The sequence below is a fragment of the Acromyrmex echinatior genome, chromosome 2 (assembly GCF_024713525.1).
Source record: "Acromyrmex echinatior isolate Ae372 chromosome 2, ASM2471352v2, whole genome shotgun sequence".
Lineage (NCBI taxonomy): Eukaryota > Metazoa > Arthropoda > Insecta > Hymenoptera > Formicidae > Acromyrmex > Acromyrmex echinatior.
In genome coordinates, this window is record NC_141853.1 from 15034703 (window position 1) to 15044348 (window position 9646).

The 9646-nt window shown below is 31.5% G+C and overlaps 1 protein-coding gene across 10 annotated transcripts in view; it reads right to left on the reverse strand.

Annotated features, from left to right (window-relative positions):
* Nucleotides 1-9646, reverse strand: part of Ubx (ultrabithorax) — a 388698-nt gene that overhangs the window by 272831 nt on the left and 106221 nt on the right. For all 10 annotated transcript variants that reach the window (XR_015544139.1, XM_087403017.1, XM_087403023.1 and 7 more), the window contains one exon: nt 5284-5323. The gene's annotated coding sequence lies outside the window, so the exon portion shown is untranslated. The remainder of the gene's footprint in view (nt 1-5283; nt 5324-9646) is intronic.

A 9646-nucleotide genomic window follows, 5' to 3' on the forward strand; every position in this document is an offset into this window, starting at 1 on the left:
TATTTCAGTTATTCTGGTAATCATAACGAGATAAATCGTACAAAATCGTGATAAAAATTGCGAAATATGCAAATGGATCAGAAAAATAATTCAAGCTTCTTTTTCGTATAAATGAGGTATTGTGTCATCACTCGCGAATGCAGCGCTTTTCCATCGTAAACGTAGCGATATCTAGAACATCGAACTCGCGAAATAAATTTCACGTAGCCTCATGGCAAGGAACGCAAAGGGTCGCATAGCCGGAGGATAACTTTGAACATGTCCGACAAACATGAGAAGTAATAAAAAATAAACCTAACTTTACTCGTGGCGAAGAGATCGGCGAAGTGAGATAGAGGCAGAAGGGACGTAGGGGAAGAAGAGAGCGGAAGATAAAGATAGGAACAAAATTCAGAATGAGATGAAGGAAAAAGACGGGAAAAAGACGTCAGTTTAGAGTGAGAAAAACTGAGAGGAAGACAGAGAGATGTGCCATTGAGAGTGTTGGATAAAGAGAGCATCAAGAAAAAGAGACGGAATGAGAGACATAGCGATGGAGTAAGACAGAAATGGAGGTGCTCTCACTCTTTCTCCCTCTTCTCGCGACCAATGAGTCGCCGTCGTTTTGATGGCCCAACCCTCCGAGCAACATGGCCGCCAAGTGCAAAAGGGAGCTTAAGTAAGGGTTAGGTTAGGCTAGGCTCTCGTCCTTTCTGGACCCGCTGCTTTTGTGGGAGAGCTGCGCTCAGATGGAGTGGGATGGGACGTTGTCAGCCATCATGGGATAGGAAATGCAACGCTCCGTATCTTCATGGTTCTGGTAACTTTTGAAATAATGGAAACCTAATCCGCAACTTCTGCATCTAAATAGTTGAGATAATCGTTACTATTCGCCGATATTTGCAACGAGTATCGTCTTAATTGTATCGTGTTCGGGCAGAGAATTTCCAATATCAACAGCAAGTGCACGTGAATTAAACTAATTTCAAACGAGTTATCATAGAGATTCTTGCAATATATTTTATTGGATATATTTTATATTACAGAAATGTAGATACCATAAAATTCATGCAAATAACTTTCCGTCATGATTCTGCTACGAGTGAAAAATGGAATTAATTTATCGCTAATTTTATTTTAAAGAAAACAGAGCGGTTTGGAGAGCTCGATCAAGTTAAATCGTTCACAGGAAAAAAAACAAACCGGTTGCTGACTTCACTGGTACTACCAAAAGCAGGTCCGCTAATTTATCATTTTTCATATCGCTTGAACATATTCAATGATCAATAACTGGCTCCTAATCCGTAAGTTTCTATGTGTATTAATATTAACGCAGCATTAATGATAATACCGTAGAGATAATTACAAGAAATTCTACGCAAATGCAAGATAAGATAACACGATAAGAATCGATCGATTGCATGTTTATCGTTTATTCATTAAAAAACACGGAGAAAATGTGTTATCGCTTCACTTTTAAGAAGATGTTTGCAAGTATTTTCTTCAAATATATTGTGAATTCATTGAAAATAATATCCAAATTTATAAACATTTAAACATATATTAAAGGAATTAAAATAACTGTTTGATAAAATTATTATATTTGATTCTTTAGAAAATTTATTTTTTTTGTTATTTAATGCATATCATTACGTTAATATTACATTTAGATTATCGAAAACATTATATTATTTCAAGTATTTCTAATATTACTGTTACTACTTTCAACGTGTTTATAAGAACGATATTTTTCAAATTAGCTTTTAAAAATATGTAACACATTTCAAAATTACACGATTATGACATGTTGAATACTATAAAAATTTATTTCAAAAATTTATTTTCTATATTTTATGATTTCAATTATATTCTCATAGAATCAAACATTTAGCTTCAAGTGACAATTCCATAATTTCTCTCTCTAATTTACTTTTTTACTAGCAACAAGTGCACTAATTTTTTAACTAATTAGAAAACTAATTAAGAAGATATAATTTTATAAATCATATTTTTTTAGCTGCTAGTTTTCTCATTAAAAATATAAAGAATTTTATTTTTTATTTTACTTTTTCATTTTATTCTTTAGATGCTAATTTTCTAATTTACCAAAAGACTAGCATATTAATTTCCTGTAAAAAACATCGTGTAAATCAAGCCTTATCATGCGATAAAGTACTTATTAAAAAAATGCATTTTTCGGATTATTTCACGATATATCTAAAGTTTATCAAAATCGCAGATGAGGACTTGCAAATGTTTTCTCGTTAAGTCGTAAAATCGAAACCGATGTGAATGCTTGACAGTTATACAAAATGAAATACGTGGCGACATGCACATCGTGCATGTAGTAAAGCGTCTTCAAATGCTTTAAAACATCGCGTCTCGCGTAGTAGAATTGCAAAAGTTCCAGAGAGGAGAAGCGCGAAGGCTATGACTTAACGGCATCAATTAATTTGATATAAAACAGAGGTGCAATTTCTTTGCTCGTCTTTTGATATTAAACGTGGAATTCATAGCAAATGCTGGTTGGTTAATTAATTTCTGCCCGTCTTATAGTTGACTTACGGCAAATATGCATTAATTTCAGCAAATGAACTATATGCATATGTTTCTGCGTGCATTAAAAACTAGAGATCATTTGTTTAATTTTCATAAAAGTCTTATATTACATTAATTCAAACAAATTTATATAATATAACATTTTGACAAACACCATAAATGTAGATAACTTGGGACAGCATGTATTTTTGTTAAATTTAATCGTAGTATCTATCCATGGGTCTCTAAAGAAGGTTAAATTTTAAATTTTCTTTAGTAACTCATGGATTAAATTTAACAAAAGTACGTGCTGTCCCAAGTTACCTACATTTGCGGTACCTAAAAGATTAAAAACTTTACACTTGTATGATGATATATAAATATTAATCATATTTAGTCTTAGATTTAGTCTTAGAACAGGAAACGCAATCGGTAGTTTAATTGAATCACACTTTGAAGGATACATTTTTTTAAACTGAGCAAAATCTCATCTTAGTATCGGAGTACCTGCAAATTCGCATTATACAAGCTTTCGCCCATTAACGTATGCAGTATATGATGCTATCGATATACGCACCAGACCGTCGTGATGAGAATTTCTTTTTCGTCTGAAAAGCAGAAGACGAGGAAGAGACGCAGAACGCAAAAGAGAAAGGAGATAAGAAGAGTGTCGGCTCGAATACGAATGGCCATCGACGGTATCGGTTACTATAAATTGCAGAGAAAATCGTACCTATCCGCCGTAAAGGGTGAAGTAAAATAACGAATTAACGGCGCAGGGTGTGTCGCGGTGTGCAAAGTGCCGCGTTCTTAGTGTGCGTTTCCGAAACTACAACACAGCGACAAACCGCCGCCACCGCCGAGATCTGGCTGTTTGAACGTGAATGTGAATTTATAATGGCGTTGTACTTTGCAAACTACCTCTTAGAGAAGTTATAAATAATGTCACTCCCAAGTAATCGAATGATGCCGAAGGGATAATAGGGGTGAAATGTGAAAGAGAGAGGGTTTACGAAAATGCGTGCGTAAGGAAAGGAAATTTTGTTTACGATATTTTTGCGTTGTCTTTAAATTAAGATAAAACAGGAGGATATATGATAAAAACTAAGTTTTATAAGTTTGTCAATTACATTGATACGATCGGTTCAAAAAGGTTTTCAAAATCAAGGTTTACAAACATGTGATTAATTAAATTTGAATAACAAATTGATTTGATATTTTTTATGTAATATAATATCTAAATGTCAAAATTTAATTTATATGTTTCAATTCATCTGTCTTAATACATGGAGAGAATTTTTTCTTAGAGGTTTACCTTGAAAATATGATAGTCCTGGGACAACATTGTATTTCATGTACAAGAATTTCATGTAAATTTCTCTCATTCATTAATAAAACTACAATACAATATATAATAAGTTTGATTAATTTTATTGAAGTGCATAGTAAAAATCTTTAAAATATTGTCTTATACAGCTACCATATTTTCAGGGTAAATTTTAAGAGACAATTTTGTCCATGTATAATTACTATTTTTAGTCGTACATGAAAAGAACGATAGCTTTTTGTTGAAGTATCTAAAAATTTAGCCAAATCTGAAAATAATTTAACATCAAAATAATTATACAGAATGTTCAAACTGATTGTTAAAATATTAAAACTTTTTGCAGAGAGAGAGAGAGAGAGAGAGAGAGAGGGAGAGAGAGCACTGTCATCAACACTTAAATGTTCTACATAATTATTTGGATGATTAAATAAAATTATTTTCAGATCTATATAATTTTAATTACTGTAGCAAAATCTTTCTTTCTATTTAGAAATGACAATGTTAAAAAGCAAAAGTATATTATATATATTGGCTTTATATAAAAAGCAATATCTTTATATAATAGCAATATCTATTATTGTATTTAAATAACTCAATGAAATGGAAGTAACGTAACATGAAAATAATTTTAAGACCTTTTTTGCTTGCGTAAAAATTAGTTGAGTTAATCTTCTTTTTAATCTTGATTGCTCCATCCCAGTTTTATCCATCACAATTTATACCAGTTTAAAGATTTATTAGTATAAATTAGGTATAATTCTAAGTTCCATAATGTTTTACGATATTCGAGTTTGACACGTATCGCTTAAAGATAAAATTTGTTAGCCGTTCACTTTGACCGACAAAAATGAGTAATGAAAAGTAATGTTATTTTCCATCGATACTTGCCCTGACACGATGAACAACAAGAACTCCTTAAAGAACAACGTCTATATTTTATGTTTTTCTATGGTTATAGTCAGCGTAAAGTACAGCTAAGAGGATACTTGCAATTAAAGCTATAATAAAACACGTGCGGTTTCGTTTCAACGGTTTTGCATCATCATCGTTCTAGAAAGTCGGCAGCGTCGAGAAAATTGCTAGGATACTTGGCCGTTACGGTTAGTCTCTTGCGGATGCAATCCATTTCTTTGATGCATTGTCATTTTTATCTCAACGTAATCGTCTCTGTGAATCTTTTACAACACTGCCCGTTACACTATTTTATATGCATGCCAGTTCAAATTACTTGGCTATAAAAACTGCCTTTTTCAAATTCAAATTATGTTTCGTACGAAATAAGACGAGCATAACGTCCGCTATACTACGAATTATGATGAATTTCTCGTAAGCTATTTCTTCGCCGTACCGTTGTTTTCCTAATCACGTTACCGGAAAATCCGCGTAATTATGTACAATCATCTCATGCACATTGTGTATCTGCAATGTTTTAAACTTACCGGTATTCAGGCGATTTTGACGGCTTAGCATGTTAGTAATCTGTAATTAGAAACAAGAATAATCGTTAATAAAGGTTTCTATCTTCTGGTAATGATGGCGTGGAGTATAAAATAGTTTAGTACGTACACTTGCTTCGTGTAGCACGTGCATTTTTGACTATACACTATTATTCTACGAAGGATCTCTTATTGAAGCACACAGGGGGGTAACAAAGATAGTCTAGGTTGGTGAAAGCAGCCTGCTGATGTGTCGCTTCACTTTTCGCTAAAAAAGGGTTAGGAGAAAGTTTCTTATTTACTACACTATAAAAAACGAAAGGGTTCTTTCCTTCGGACTTTTTACCATTGCCGTCGGCATACTGTGATTTCTCCGACAGTGTACGGTAGTCTCTCCTCGCGAGTAACTGAAACTTGGACTTTCACGATGCAGAAAATGCATTTAAAATTATTTTAACAAATATTGAGATATAGTTAAATAAAAAAAGATATCTTGTAAAATGTCTCCGCAAAGAAATTTCTTCGACGTTATATATTAAAGATTCATCTTAATCGGTTCGGTTCGGTTCGATGATAAAATCGTTAATTGGTCGTTGCTGTTGCATTCGACGTAAATATGGGAGTACAATCGGTGATGACATGTGCAGTGTAATAGAAGGTTCAATTAAGAAACTGTGTGTCAATCGGAGACAATTGCGTGAAGGTTAAAGATATTTAAGTGTAATCATCAGTAAAGTTTATCGCCTTTATATATCTTGATTCATATTTGCGTGTACCTTATGGGCGGAACTCTCCATCGCGGTTTTACCATCACGAACCCTTCTCGCACGAACGATTTATATTTATGCATTTGGTGATGTATTTACGATAACTTTGTTGCATACGCGATTGGCGTATAAAAACAATACAATTAGCGACTTGTTACAAAGTGAATAAATCGATTAAGTGTAAATTGTCTTAAATGTAAATCTTAGAGATATTATCAGAGGTGCTGGATTTGTGATATTATTCGAAGACATTGCAAAATTTGTATCTTTTTTGTTCCTTTTAAAATATTGAAAAAAATCGCTAATTCCATAATTTCAAATATAATTCATTCATGTATTAATTTGTAATTAAACGTGTGGTTGATTGTACGATTCAGATAAGTATTTCTTGGACATTTTTTAGTCTTTCATTTTTCTTTCTTTTATTTTTCTTTCTTTCATTTATTTTTCGCAACAGTATGCCAAGATTGATTATGAGTTGATAATGATTCGTATATTAATAGTTTGTTAATAAAGTACAGCAATTATTGCAGCAATTATAAACGTCGATGTCGACGATATTATTGTAATTTTACGGGACATTAACCTACAATGCGCTCTTTCTCTTTTCATATTTCTCTATAAAATCTTTTGTCAAGCATCGTAATAATCATTCCTTTTTTGCATTAATCTTTTTTATACCTGTGATAATTCAAGTGCTTTAATATTCATATAAAACACATTTGAGTTACTAATGAAGTAAGTTTTCTTTCGATGCTTTATAAATATTATACGTGTTCATAAGAAAATGTTTCTTATTGTCAAAACTTACATCTACAGTATATTGCTTTATTAGTCGCTATTAAATGTGTGATCACTAAAATTATTAATCAGATTAATTATGCTCCATTTAATAATATCATTTATAACGGAATCATACAATAATTATATTCTTTTTTTTTTTAAATAGTATCTTGCAATTTATTGTGTTAATTTTAATGATTGATTTTTTACAAACTTAGATTTCTTTTTAAAAATGTAAAAAAACTGCAGGTTCTACAGTAAGTTACAAACGATTGGAAAAAGCGCTTTTTATGAATCAAGCTTTAAGAAGAAATTAATTAATAGATAAAAATTATCATTTTAAATTAATTTAAATAGAATATATTGCAAATTTGTCAACATAAAAGTTACGATTGTATGTACATAGATAGTATATTGCATAAAAAATTTTTTTTATAAATATCACCGTGAATAGAATCATTACATTATTCATAAAATGATATTGGTACATATAACATCATAATATAGCTTTTAGAAAATATTAGTCATTTAATTATTTGTAAGTATAAATTTTATTAACTGTTTTTTTTCATTAATATTGTCCAAAGAGTGCCAAAACATTATTGAAATTTATAAGTTATATACTCTATTAAGTTTCTGTGAGCGTTAGCAGGTAGTTTTAATAAAACATGTTAAATACTAGCAAGTTGTGGGATAAGGAGATGTCAGATGAGTATCTCTATGAGACATAATATGTGACGAACGTAATAACAGCGTGTAACTTCGGTAATAGGACACAGTAAACGGCAATTTCCTAGACCTAGATAACTTGCAATACAGGAGGGGGACGAGGAAAGAGAGCTCGCTGCGGATTTATTACCGCGTCTCGCGCATTGTTTACGTCTCAGACGGGGAATATAAATTCTCATTCTAAAGCGCCACAAACTGTCTGCACCTAACAGTTTGCTCATCCCTGTATCGCGCGCTTCTGTTCTCTCCTGAAGACGGCCGCATATATCCGTGTTCTTTACAAGATACATTTAAATGAAAACGAAATACTGTGTGTTTTTAAATAAAGACTCGCTGTTTGTTACACCTGCTGCGATATAAATCGTTACGCAGTTTTTTCAAGTGTTTAGTCATTAAAAAAAAAAACTGATGTTTATAAATTAACAACGGCACAGTAAAAACTTAATTTTATATACAATTGTTATTTCAATTGCTGCGTGGTTTGAAAATTTGTTTTTTTAACAGACGAGTTGCTACTAATTAAAGGTACTTTAATAAAATCATTAAAACATTTTTCTTTTATATTTTAAATTTATTATAAATAGATATTATATATAGATATTGTATTTTCTATTATAAAAAAAAAACATAATAATATAGATTTTATAAAATTTAACTTATTGTACACGAGTAATATTTAAAAGCTATGCTTACTGCTTATGAAAAACAAAAACCTATTAAAACGTTAGTCTCAAATAAGACTCTATTACTTTTAAATAGAAAAAAAGTACTTAGTGAATACATTCATCGTACATGCCGTTTACGATCCCATGTTATTTGAGCTCAGCAACGTAATAAACGCGGAAATGGGATTTATTAGCAAAAATAGGGAGAACCTTTGTAAAAAGTTGAGCACATAGAAAACGAGGAAATTACTTGTCCCGTAAATTTCCGGAGAGTGGCCGCACAAGCATGCAGCGAGCAAAAACTTTGGCCAGACCGAGCGTCTTAATCGAGAATCAATATGGTCTATCGTTCGTTTCTTCGGAAAGCTCTGAATTTTTTATAAAAAGAGCTTTGTGACTGTTGTTCTTCGAGAGATTTTTGCTCCGTCAACGTTTACATTCCAGACACAAATGCTGCACGCGCAAGAAATACGAATCGGATAATTGCGGCATTTGTGCGTGAAGTGCTTTCTATTTTGGTGTGACAGAACTGTGACGAAATCTATATGAATTTAGTAGAAACTCTGTGTACGAAATTCCGATAGTTCAAATTTAAAAAGAGAAATGTACGTATCAACGTATTTACTGTTAAATTATGAATATATTACGAAGTTTAATGAACCATATATATGCGACGCGCTTGTACATGAAGTTGGAAGATATCTATGCAATTATTACAATCCTTTTGGTTTTACTAAAAAGATGCTAATGAGATCTTACAGAGAGAATGGGTAATGCACAGTAAAGGTATATGCTATACGGAGATATGTAAAATAGCTTTTGGAATGTCCTCCCAGAGAGGCAAAATACGTAAATAGACATGTAATATGAAATATTAAAGTATATCATAGTATGTCGTAAATATTTTATAAAGATTCAGAAGTCTATAGCATTAATCGCCAATAAGAAAATATTATTATTACCACATTGACACAGCATATTGAGCAGTTTGTATCGGACAATGATAAAAAGAACAAATTAAAAAATCGAATATCAGAAAAGAATAATTATAAACGTTAATAAGAAGATTAACTATTTTTGAAACAAAAAAAAAACAGTTTTAAAAACGTATCCTCTGCAGCGTTAAAAATTATAACAACTCATAAACAAGGCAGAAATAATTAATACTTCGTTAAAAATATTTTCAATTGCAAATTAATGTTCTTCATATGTAATAAAATATTTAAATGTTCATAAGATAAAATCAGAAATCTTCATTACATTATAAAAGTTTTCTGATTTCAATTAAAGACTCCATCACGAGCAATTAAGTGCAGTCACGTGGAACTTGGAATGTTAAATACAGAAGCGAAATGAAGGCACTGGAAGTAAAAGAGAACATTTGGACAATATTGGCTCGAGTTATCAAGAATCAGATGCAAA